Source organism: Thermobia domestica, chromosome 10 (assembly GCF_964235325.1).
Source record: "Thermobia domestica chromosome 10, izTheDome1.hap1.1, whole genome shotgun sequence".
Classification (NCBI taxonomy): Eukaryota; Metazoa; Arthropoda; class Insecta; order Zygentoma; family Lepismatidae; genus Thermobia; species Thermobia domestica.
The window spans coordinates 193,740,816-193,754,885 of record NC_137463.1 but is presented as its reverse complement, the minus strand read 5'-3'; positions in this window follow the sequence as shown (position 1 = coordinate 193,754,885).

The following is a 14,070-nucleotide window of genomic DNA, read 5'->3' as shown; positions in this document are numbered from 1 at the left end:
TTGTTTTGGCTGGAAACACTGCCATCAGACAGACGAAAACTATCTGAAAATAGCCCTTAGTACTCCAAGAATATATCCTACAAGTATCATGGCGATATATAACAAAGTAAGCATGAAATTAAAAAAAAAATCTCATTCTACCTCAGAAATTCACCATTTTCTTACCACTTACAGAACATGGTTTATTATAAACCTCAACTGTACTTTCCCTAATTATTCTAGTGAAACTTTTTATGGTGCGTTGTGTAGGCTAAGGATGAGGCTGTTAGACACTGGTACGTTTGTTCGAATATAGCCAACAAGAAGGAAATAATAGAAATAAAAAAGGGATTTTTTTTTTCAAAATTTGCCCTAAAATCTGGAATTAAAATTTTCTGTAGCTGGCAACACTACTATCAGACACACACAAACTATCTTAAAATAAGCTTTGGTATCCCTCTAATATATACTACAAGTATTGTGACGATATCTAATAAAGTAAGCATGTCAATAAAAAATATCTCATTCTACCTTTAAAAAAAATCACAGGTATCTTCCCAATTAGAGAACAAGATCTACTGTACTTCCCCTAATTATCCTATTGAAACTTTCTATAGTGCGTTGTGTAGAGCAAAGACGAGACTTCCAGATACTGTTACGTTTGGTCCGATATAGCCAACAAGAGGGAAATAATAGACAAAACAGTTCATTTCCCCCTAAAATATGAAATTAAAATTTTCTGTAGCTGGTAACACTGCTACCAGACAGACGCAAACTATCTTAAATTAAACATTGGTACACCACTAATATATCCTACAAGTATTATGACGATATTTAAGGAACAAAACTTCTAATTACCAAAAATATATTACTGTAAACAGAAAAGTAGGGAAAAACTAGAAAAATCAAGGGTTAGAACCTAAATACGAATTTTTCGTGCGTTTCCTAATTACCCCATTGTAACGATTTGTACTTGCGTTTGTTAAATAAGGACAAATGTTCGATTGGCGTAAGTTGACTTGCATAGGTACGGATTTATAAACAAAAATTTCTAATTTTTTCCCCAAATTTAGGAAAATTTTAATTTTCCTAATTGGCAACACTGCGCACAGGCCCGTCCAATTGATGTAAACAGTTAGGTATCCATCCGAGGTATCTACCTGGCAAGTATAAGGAGGTCTTTCTACAACGAAGGAAGCTACAGGGGAAAAAGAAAAGGAAATTAGAAATTAGAAAATTCTAGAATTTTTAACTGGGAAGGAAATTCGACACCAGAAGAAAAAAATCAATATGATAAACTATAGTCCAACCATATTTTGCAAGAATAATATCCCGATATCATAATTAGTGTCCACACAGGAGCGGATTAAACAAATGACACACCCGTGTGTGCCACTTTGGCTACCTGGGCCACCGAGTATACATTTGATTACATTTTTTTGACTACTAACTCGTGTTGTTGTTGTAGTTATAGTCTCGACTAATAATAATAATATCGTTGTTGTAAACAATAACTTTATAAGGAAAATTTTCAATCCTTTTTACATCTTAGTTCCAACACTGTTGGTGAGAAATGCAGGGTATTTCAAAATGAATTTTGGGGTTTTAAGTCTTCGTAGTACTTATTACATTTTACGTACAATTATAAGCAATGCATCAAGTAAAAGAGCACCTCAAACAGTCTTTGCTACAAGTGTTCGATGTGAGTTTCATTCGTCACACGAGACACATCTAGTCCATAGGCGAGAAAGGCCCATAAACTTTCCGCCATATGGCACAAAACACATTCAATTTAGGGGAGTCTCGTTTCAAGTGTACCATCTCCTGAGGATTTGCTGACGGCCAGATACAAACATTATGAGTGTTCACATTAGCTCTTAGGTGAAATGTCGATTTATCACTGAAGACGACACGATCCAGAAAATCTTCATTGTTATGCAACAATATTTCACTTGCGAAATTGGCACGTAAACCGTAGTCTGTAGGCTTTAAACCTGTAGCAATTGCAAACGATAAGGACGTAGTTGCAAGCGTCTCCTTAATATTCTTCACACAGACCGTTGCACTGTACAGATTCAGTCTTTATTAAAACACAAAAAAACTTTCTGCTCTCTAGTCTACATCTTTGCTGCTTGCTCTTTCTAACGGCAGACAGAAGAAACAATGCATGTACATGCGTGCGTACAAAACTGTTTGAGTTGCTCTTTCATTTGATTTAATATTTATAATTGTAAGTTAATTCTAATAGACACTACAAAGTTTCAAAACCCTAATATTAATTTTGAAACACCCTGCATTACTTCAAATTGTGTCATCCTATATTCACGTCTTTTATATGCATGTCATCAGGGCCGGTCCTAGTCAATTTGTCGCCCCATGCAATAGCATAATTTGCCGCCTCCCCCTTTCTCCAGAAAGAACAAATCTTAAAAGTCATGATTTTAAGTATGCTACTCCAGCATGAACAACAAAGGTGAGGGTAAGTGCAGTTGTGGGTAAATACTTACTAAAAATGCAATCCCGTTGTCTTTTTTTTTTAATTAATCTATTACGTTAGTGGAAGATAAAGCAAACACACCTGCAGAGGAAAGATGGTAATCCTCTTTATAGAATTCACTATCGAGCTTCACTCTCAATGTATCAGTTTGCAATTTCAGTGCAACTAGCTCTTTTATCTTTATTTCTTGATTTCTCTTCAATATCTGTTAACATTTTTTTTTTTAAAAAGAAAACTTGTTTCTACCTTCAATGATAAGGAACTTGTTTCTGACAAAAACAAGACTAGTTGTCATATCAAAACTGTGATAACTTACTAAATGGAACAGATATTCACTACTATTCGAGAATTGAATTCTTGCATTTGGCAACAATCAAGCAATTTGTGCTTGGATTTATTCGACCATTTGCTTTAGCATTGTCCATGTGGCCTTAAACTAATGGAACCTAAACATAATTTATGAATGTAGTATTCAAATAGAAGGTCAGCTTAGTAAATGTAACTACCATAATCATGAAGTCTGTTTCCAACAAGAAATATTTAATTTAAATAATATACTTATGACAGATTTTACCGGACCATTCACACTTGCCGCTCCACGCAAATGCACGTGTTGCATATAAGGTAGAGCCGCCTCTGCAAATCATATATATCTAGTCGACAAATTATTTATATATGACATTTAGAAAAATACTATTAGGCAAATTAGTATTAGTTTTTACCTTTAGACAAGTTATTTGGATTTTATACTGTTCGAGACATTATTTTCGTACTTATTAAAGGCCTGCTTTCACGAAAAAACAAAATTTCATTTCTACTTTTATTTCTTAGTTGATATTGATGAAAACTGCTGAAACCCGAATTGTTAATAGGTATGGCATTCATGTAAATTGTAAAATATTTGTAGCGTATCAGTATCTAGCGTCTAATTTATGTTGCATTTTACGGTGATTGTACCTACATAAAAATATTTAATACTTAAATAGACGTAAGATGCATTAGAAATGACTATTTGAAAAAAAAACGAAATTTAGAAAAAAAAAACGAGAGGCAATGTTTTTTTTCTAAAAAAAAACGTACATTTTTGAAAAAATACGAACGGTTTTTTTTCTATTTACAACACTACATATGAGTGAGGTCGACAGACTAGCTGCGAAGCGCCACCATGGTTGGCACGAAGCTCAATAAAATTTTCAAAAGTAAACTCTGCCTTTTCTTGATTTTGAGTACATTTTATTACGTTTTTCCTTCTATTTTATACATGTGCACATGCACTTTCCTATAGGGATGCACGCGAGACGCGAGAAGTCTCGTATCGTCTCGCATTTGCGATACGAGACACGAGACGAGAGTGAAAATTTTATGCAAAACGCGAGACGAGACTAAACCATGCGAGACGACACGCTAGACGAGACTCGGTTAAGTCTCGCACGAGAAGTCTCGCGAGACTTCTCGCAGTCTCGCAACATTTATGAATTACATTTAATTGTATATTTAGTAATTTTACATTTATTGAGTTTTCTAAGTTGAGCGTTAATGCCTCCAGGAACAAAAAAGTGATTGGGGCAATAGACATTTTATGAGATTTATTATTAATCAAGGTTAATTTTCAGAATTAAAGCCTTCTTTGGTTTCTAAAAAAGAAAAGCTTTGTAAATTGGAAATTTATTACAGCATCGATTTAGTACTTTATTTTGCGACACAAACATATACACGCGGGCGCGCACGTGTATATTCTATTTTTGGTCTGAAAAGCGAATAAGACTCCCTATTGCTGCGAAATATGATATTTCTGTTGTTTCTGTCTTTTTCACATTACTACTAGCGATTAATGTTGGGAAATGGCGGGGAAATCCCCTCTCGTCAAAGTTTATCCCCGGCCCGGCTCGCAGAAATAACATGATATTTTTACATGGAATAAGTATTTTCTTTCTATATATTTATCAAAAACATCCCCCTCTAGTTCGGAAGTTTAATTCAAATACTGGTTTGGCAGGATGTCCCTATAGGTTTCGTGGGAGATGGTAGGAATGGCCCTATATCTGTCAGTAATTTTATTTTCTAGATCTGGCAGTATAAGTTGAAAGCGAAAGTTGATAAAATGCGATAATCCAACATTGCTACAAGCCCGAACGAACGAAAAGAATTGGGTCGTATTGTGTTGTGAGGAGTTCTTTTGTTGTGTACAAGCGCTTTTGGTGGTATAAAAACATCTTTATACTGGAAAATCACCCTTCAAGGAAACGACCAAAACGTGTAAATGTTGATAGTGGCGACGATATTTTAGGTGAGGCAAATATTGCTGGAGACCTCTAAGCTGGAAAACAATGTTGGATCCAGCAACAATTTATGCTGGTTTTGCTGTAAATTATGCTATTAATTTGACGAAAATTAATGGTCCAGCGATCAAATTCCAGCACAACTTTTCTTTTAATTTGGAGCGGAGGGGACACAAGTTCGGATACCATATTGAAGTCTAGGTTCCGTCTCCTTAGGATGTTATGAACATTCATCCCATGGAAAGCAATGGCAAACCACCATTTACCTTGCCAAGGGACTTTTAGGTCAAATACCTGCCTTCGGACTTAATATTACATCATCATTCATTAACAGCCATAGAATAACACATTGCAAAATTTTGACCTAGAATATATGCGAGACCATGCAAGAAAGTCTCGCGCGAGACGCGAGATGAGACTCAAAATTTTATGCGAGACGCGAGACGAGACTTCACATTTGCGAGACGATACCTTACGCGAGACGAGACCAACGCTTGAGGTTGCGAGATGAGACGAGACTTTTCCATTTCTCGTCTCGTCTTGTCTCGCGTGCATCCCTACTTTCCTAACATGAGTAACACACTTCCTACGAAATTTGTGCCCCCTTTTTTCGGCGCCCGGCATTGACAGTGGATACAGTAACTGTACTATCTATATTCTCAACGACGAAGGTGCTGGTTCAAGATGGATGTTAAACTCCTTCTTTGAAGAGGCCATTAACGTATCTGATCTAAATCCCACAACTTCTTAACCAAATAATAGAATGATCATGCTACAAGTCTTTGCAACTGGTTTTCTGTAACAAAGACTTGGACAAGTTCTGCCTGATGAGGAGAGAAGAATATCCTGGTCTGGTATCTGCTGCTTTAAAAGTAATAATTCCATTTGCTACATCGTACTTGTGCGAAAGTTTTTTTTTTTTTCATGGTAAACATTAAAACAAAGACAAGAAATCGCTTATCAGTTGAAAATGGCTTCATAATGTTCGTCACGAAGATTGAACCGGGCATTGCTGCACTAGTGAAATTACACCATGCTTAGGTATCTCATTAGGTTTCAATTTTAATTGTATTTCAATGTGCAGGTTTTGTTCCATGTGTATTTTTCTAGTATTTCTATATACAGTTCTCATTAGTATCATATCATACGTCTTTCATTTAAATTCATTTTTAAACAACTCTGCACCCTTTGACAATGTTCAGTAGACTTATTTTTTATTGTTCTGTACAGTATGTATAAAAAATAAAATTATGCCTATCAGAACAAAATTCAAAATAATTTCCGGTATTAGATTCTAACTATATTTATCTCTTCCGCTTATCTTCGCGACCTCCTAGGGGCCACGACTCCCAGGTTGAGAAACCCTGCTCTAGGCATACATGAGTTATGTTGGAACATACATACATACACTTTTATATGTATAAATGCACATAAGAGAGAGTTGAGAGAGAGAGCGGTTAAGGTATTACCGCTCTCAATCTCTTCACTTTACTTTTGCGATTCGTGAGTTTCTTACGTGACAGTTTGGGGCTAGCTAGTTTTTTGTCTTGAACCACGATCCGATTTTCGATATGCTCTACCTAAATGCTGTAATGCGAATATTGAGAAGTTACCTGCGTATGAAAATAGCTGCAAATAAATACATTACACAACTTATTTATTGCTATTACACGATTTTCTTAATTTGTATTTAATATTCACATATAACATACCGACGTTCTGTCAATACCTCAAATGTTATATTTTAAAGATAAGAATTGCTTATGTCGTGAAATGATATGAATATATATATTCAACTGATATATACAACTGATGAATTGTAATGTAACTATTTTACATAATTTTCATGCATTGAGGAAAGTAGAATATCATAAAAGAATCTCACCTGAACGGGTATCGAACTCACGATTTAAACGCTAGGGGGTGTACCACTGAGCTAACATGACCGCTTTTCGGAAGCTGCTTCTGAAATATAACTGAGCTCATACGTAAATTATTTTTTTCGTATGGAAATCACAATGACGAAACGAGAGTGTGAATATATAGTTTCGAAATATTGTATCATTAACTATTTCAATCAACTTTACCTTTTTTCTACACTTAATACCATTTCAACATGTCTTATTATATTTAACAGAAGGAAAAACATATCTGTACATTTTATCCCGATTGCTAAGGTTGGCTTGAAGGTTCGAACCAGCAGCTTTAGTTTACTGTTTTCAGAAGATACCCGAAGTTGGACTTCGAAAGTGTTCGTCTCAATACAGCTATCATCATATCGCTCAATCTGTTTGGTATATGGTATATGTTTTTATACGTGTAAAGTCAGTATAACAATTCATTCTTTAAACAGCTTTTCGTATGTATTAATACTCCTTTATAAAAACTGTTTTTAATATTATTATTACGGCGCACCATCTTCAGATTTCTTTCGCGAGTCGTTGACCAAGTCGTTCCCCACAATAGGCGTGTCGTGCAATTAACCAACCACGCGTCAGGTACTAGCTTTTACCTATTGCTTCCTGCTCACAGCTCAGAAAATTGGTAACTATGGATAGACGTACAGCAGTAATTACTTTATGGGAGTTGGAAGGCTATTCTGCAACTGCAGCTAGCAGGCGAGTAGGTGTCCCGGCCTCTACAGGAAAGCGATGCATTCGGAAATATGGTCCTACACGTCAAACTGGTAATTTACGATCTTCTGGTTGTCCGCATGTGTCAACCGAAGCCGAAGATGTGAGATTAATAAACGAAGCCCGGCTAGACCCACTAAGGACGTCTAGACAGCTAAGGGAAGCTTCTCTTTTCCCTGGTAGTAAGCATACAGCTCTGCTAAGGATTCGTCATGCCAAGTTACGTGGCTGTGTTGCTGCCGTGAAGGAAAAACTCTCAGACGACCACAAAATTTACCGTCTCGCGTTTGCACAGGCGAATGTGGGTCGCAATTCGGAAGACGTAGTTTTCTCAGATGAATCCATATTCACAACATCAAATGAGGGACGCCGTTTTGTGTATCGCCCGAGAGGCACCCGATATGACCCTGGATGTGTTGCTGCTTGAAATCGCAGTGGCCATGTATCTATTTCATGTTGGGGTTGGATTTTCAGGCGCGGAGCAGAACAGCTTCACAGAATTGAAGGACACCTGGACAGTGCTCAGTACTTAGATATTATGAGTAATATCATGGTGCCATCTGTACGAGTATTTCAGCCTGATGGTGTAATTCAGTTCCAGCAAGACCAGTCGCCAATACATACTTCCCGTGTGGTTCAGGAATGGTTCGCAGGGCAGCCTGAGATTGATTTAATTGACTGGCCGCCTCGTGGAGCAGACCTCAATCTCATGGAAAATATGTGGGCAGAAGTGAAGAGTACTCTAAGGGATAGTTGGCCTGAGGCAGATCCACCAGAACCCAAGATGACCTGTGGCATCTTGTTTCCGAAGCATAGCTGGAGGTAGGGGAAGGAGATAAATTTGTTACCCATTTAATAGATTCCATGCCCAGAAGAATAGGGCGTGTAATAAATTCAGAAGGGTGATTTTTTTTTTTTTATTCTAGTGTTTGTTTTAAATTGATAACATAGATGTAATATTTTATGTAAGACTCCTGTAATTGGGATTCTCTTGTTGGAGTCAGCGGATTTAAATAAATAAAATAAGTATTGGACACAATATTAATGTCCCCGCCTTAACTCCCGAAAACAGTCCTTTTCAGGGCTACCTAAACGCTTCTGAAAATATTTCTAGAAGTAAACCACTCCTTGAATCCGATTTCTGTGCAATTCTACTAACAAAAAAAAAAAAAAAAAAGATAATTCTATGCAGGCTTTGAACTCAAGACGACCTCATTAACAAGCCCGTACTCTACCAGTGAGCTAACATGAACACGGGTTTGCACCCTAAACCAACACCCTAGTGTTTGCAACCTGAAGAAACACGACTTTCAATTTCCGGTATTCCATTCCACTGATGGTCATATACTTTGCAAATGTTGTATTCAACTTGGGATATTCCGCAACACATAAACAAAGCGAAAGAGAGAGAGAAAGAGAGAGAGAGAGAAAGAGAGAGAGAGAAAGAGAGAGAGAGAGAGAAAGAGAGAGAGAAAAAAAGAGAGAGAGAGAGAAAGAGAGAGAGAGAAAGGGAGAGAGAGAGAAAGAGAGAGAGAGAAAGAGAGAGAGAAAGAGAGAGAGAAAGAGAGAGAGAGAAAGAGAGAGAAATGAATATACAAAAGCATATTCAACGTATTCGAATGAGACTCTAAGTAACGATATTCCGTTCTAAAGAGAATTTGTGTTTCTTCCCGTGACGTTAAGGGGATCGGGAAAAGTTATGTGTCTTGAAGCAGGATCCGACTTTGGATACTCTGTTTACACACTTTCTATATTTGTAGGAATATACTGTATTTCACGAATGTAAATGACATGCTGTATTGATAATATTGAGAAGTTACATCTGTATGACAAATAGCTGCAAATAAATACACTACATAATTTATTTATTGGTATTAAAGGATTTTCCTAACTTGCATTTAACATTCTCATATAATTTTATAATACCGACCTACTGTGAAAATTATCTCAGATTTTATATTTTAAACATAATAATTACTACATTCTGCAATGATTATGTTATATATACAACTGATATATTTTAATGTAATTATTTTATATAATTTTTCATGCATTGCGGAAAATATAATTTTTAAAAAAGGCATTGACCCAGGTAAGATTCGAACTCATAACCTTATGATTTAAGGTCCGACAACTTACCAGTGAGCTAACACAAGGACTTCTGCTAAGGTACTTTTAGCGATGTATAAATATTCTCAAGACAATTATGACATTCATATCCACTACAAACGCTGTTTCTGTTCTACTTTGACTTTTATTTTAGTACTCAGGTGATAATTATATTCTATGTATTAACTTAGAGCATTCTTTTACATATGGAAAGATTCGTTTACGTATCTAAATGTTCCATCACGTATGGAGAGCTAAATGACAAACAAGCATGTGGTGACATTAATACAAAGTTTCGAAATATTGTATCATTAAATATTTCAATCAATGTTGCTTTTTTTCTACACTTGGTAACAAGTCTTATTATATTTAAAAGAAGAAAAACACATCTGCAAACTTTTTCCCGATTGCAAAGGCTGGCTTGGAGGTTCGAACCTGGTTTACTATTTCCCGAAGATACCCGAAGTTGGACTTTGAAAATTTTTGCCTCAATAAAGAATGCGCTCAACCTTTTTGAGACAAGGTGTACATATATTGAGAGATCGGATTTCGTCTGCATGTGCACGGAAAGAAAAGCAAATAATTGGGTGAAGTAATTTCTACATTTTGTGACTGAAATTTTGGGAGTTTCTCCGGGGGGGAATAAATTTTCTTCGGGGGGAGATTTCCCCCCGGGCTACCCCCTGAATTCATCCCTGCCTGGGCCAGTCCGGACCTGGTGACAAATACGGAATTTCTATCTCTATAGACGTTTAAAGGTTAAATTTTAGATCATTCCGGTAGCCATATTTTTGTTCCAAATTTTTAGCAGTTGTTCAATATTATCAGTGGAGTATTTAGGAATTTGTTTCGGGGGAGCTATGCACAACACATGAATAAGTACTTATAGTTTTCCTTTTGGATGCCGACAAATTTTAATGAAATTCATTTTTCTTCTTTAACAAATATATTTCGGGTTGGGGGACAGAAGAGACATATAAGAAAAAAAATATATTGGCAAGAGCTTAAATTGATGCTCTTTTTCTCTTTTAGGAGTAAACCGATTTTTTTTTTAAATCACCAAAACAGGACATTTTACTTGAGTACAATGATGAAAGATATTTCGATTATTTTATTTTTGGGCTTTTATCTATAGCAAACTGAACTCCCTTCAACCAACAATCAGCACAGAGGCTGTATATATATACAAGGCGATCCGGAAGAGGGCGTACCCCTAATTGGTGTTTTCTGACGGTTTTAGGTTTTCCTACATTTGTTTGGTAACATTGCTTGGCGTTGTCTGGCAACATTGCTATCCATGTTCATTTGTTTTCTGCTGTGTTCTCCTTGGTAACAGAATCAGACATTTCCTGGTAGCTGGATTGTAAGAGTTTGTGCATCTTCACCAGCTCCCTTTGCCTGGCCTCCAAGAAGTCCCGATCTGACGACACCAGACAATGCTCTCTGGGGTTTCATAAAACAACAAGTAAGGAACACTCGATATCACACAACGCAGGAATTACGAGCAGCTGTTGAACATGCCTTCACCCTCGTGACTCCGGAATATCTCCGCAAAACATCTGCGAGAACTTGGCGCAGAATTCAGCTGTGTTACGACATGGATGGTGATCATACCGATGTTTATGACTCTAAAGACTCTTAAGACTTTAAGGTAACTGTGTACAGACGTTCAACCATAACTAACAATATGCTGTTGAAACTAGAGTTGGAGCGTACGCCTACTTCCAGACTACCCACGCAATATAGTGAAACAGTTGTTTCCGTAGGGACAAAAAAATTGCAGCTACTTCTTTTCTTTCTCTTTTCGATGAAATTGCGATAATGGATGTTTTATTTTGGAATTTATATCCATACGAACAAAATTGATATACCGGTATAGAATATTTGCTTATAAATGTGCAGGAATGAAAATTAATGGTATAAAAAGTGGCGGTGTGATATACCGGCATGTACCAGTCCATCGAGAGTACTGACTATCTATGAGTTTCTTTGGTAAATAAGTACGCACATTATATCCCTAGTTTTTTGATTTTCCCTTTGAATTAATCACCCATGTTGAAAAACAAGGTTGTGCTAGAAAGTTTGGTAAAGGGGCTTAAGTTTCTTAAGGACGAAATTATGAGAAATTCAAGTCGACTACCTATAGACTTACAATCAGTTAGTTCTATTGAGATAAACGAAATTCGGTACGACTCTCCTTATAATATGCGTCTAATATGAGCCTTATTTTTTCTTAATAGCAATTTTATGTGTCAGCTTCCAAATTTTTATCATTTATTAGCCATTTATTGTCGTAAGTGTTCTTATGAAGATATTGAAGGTATAATAGTTCAGTGAGTTACACATAATGACTTGAAGTGTGCTTGTACCTTTACTACGCGTACGCCCGGATTCCATTTTCGTTGGAGATACGTTACATTACACCAGAGGTTCGCTAGTGGAGCGTTCACCTCTGGTACGAGGGGTCCCTGATTCGATTGCAAGCCACGTGAGTATATTGTGAACATGTTATTATGTTTTCTTGGGAGTTTCCTGTTCCCTCGCACATTCTCATTCCACTAATTCAGTGAAAATCGTCCACTTTGATCCGTATCCTTTATCCGTCCACTTTCATCCACTTTATCCAAAATCATCCGTTTCCTTTATCCTAAATGGCGTAAAGGGAACATAAAATAATAAAAAAATATATCGTTTTATTTTGTGCAAACTAACTTCAAGGAGAATATAGGGGACCTGAATTCTCTCCGTCGAAATTCTCGCGTATAGATTACATGGGATATATTAACATTTTAGTTATTTTTTATTCTCACAGTTAATATTTTTATTTTCATTTTCTCTTTCGTAGAAATACAAATTTATTCACTTTTTAATAGGTAGGCCTATCCGAACCATTAAGAATGTAATTATTTGAAACATGGCAAGGAATATTTTTTTTTTAAATCCATTTCTTGAGAAAAAAAAATCAAAACATCAAGCTAAAATTACATACCATTACTTCTCTTTTATATACTTATCTTTACAGACTCAATTTTATACCTTGCCTAATTTTTTGCTAATTTGCTTTTTACATACCACTTGAAAAGAAGTAGGGCCTCTGGTGCGTGAGATCATTGGTTTGATCCCCGCTCAAGACAAGTGAACTTTGTGGTTGGCAAACACTATGTGCGTGGGTTTTCTCGGGATTTTATACCTTTCCTAATTTTTGCCAATTTGGTTTTTACATACTACTTAAAAAGAAGTGAACATCTAGTGCGTGCCCTGATGAAGATAAATGAACTTTGTGGTGGACAAACACCATGTGCGGGGGTTTTCTCGGGATTTTATACCTTTCCTGATTTTTGCCAATTTGGTTTTTACACAGTACTTAAAAAGAAGTAAATATCTAGTGCGTGCCCTGCTCAAGACAAGTGAACTTTGTGGTGGACAAACACCATGTGCGTGGTTTTTTTCGGGATTCTCCCGTTTCCTCCCACTTTCTTCATTCCACCATTTCATTAATTCATTTCCCATCATCACTGTCTCCTTTAGCCTGGCTGCATAACCGTGGGACATAAAACTGAAAGATTTCATTTCATTTTTAAAACGAAGTAGAATTTCGGGAATAGAAATCAAATACTGAGGTAAATAACCATTAAATGCATAGTTGACATCTTACCTTTACTGGACGTGACAAACGGTATAATTAAAGAGAAACAATCTTCTCGTATAACTTCTCACTTTATGATACGTTTCTTTTACGTTCCAGTAATTTGTCACTTTATGTAGAACTCTTGGAAAGACGTCTGTCTGGTGCACAGCAAAAAATGATGGTGTTAAAACATCTCGATTGTAAACCAGACCAGTGGTTCCAGCATGACTTCAGCCAGGGTCGCTCCTATAGGGGTCCACCGCGTCCTCATCCGTCCAAAATCTTCGTAACCCGACTAACATTTGAAGACTTTCTTAATAGAACTATACTTGGTTAACAGAGAAGTGATTAATTTAGCCTAAAGATTTGATTTTACGCCTATCTGTACTCTTTTTCTTCTTATAAAAATAATCTTGGTCTATCATTTTTCTAAAATATATATATATATATATATATAGGTGGCAGCAAATAACAATTCCTTATCTTTCTTTCGAGTGCAGTATAACATAGATTGAATATTACATAGACGTGCTAACCTTCTTCCCAATACTTGGGATCCCCCCCCCCCAGCAAATTCTTTTGGGTGCACACCTGAGACCCACTTTAGCGTGATATTTCGATAACAAGATATTATAAGATATCGGATATATATTTCTGGGCTTTCGGCATCTGTGGCCATTTAGCCCGTCACGTTTGAGGGATGACCTCCCTCGGTGAGCTAACTACCCGGGGAAAGGGAAGGAAGTAAGCGGCTTAGGACCTATAAGTTAGGTACCACCTCGGCATTTGCCTGGTATGAATGAAGAAAACCCAGGAAGGCCTTATTCAGGATGACTGGTCTGAAAATGTGTTTTATACTTTTTCGACCGAGTGCTCGACCGGGAATCGAACTCGACCGGGACCTCTCGTACCGAAGGCGAAAAATCTTTGAGTTTTACGTCCCAC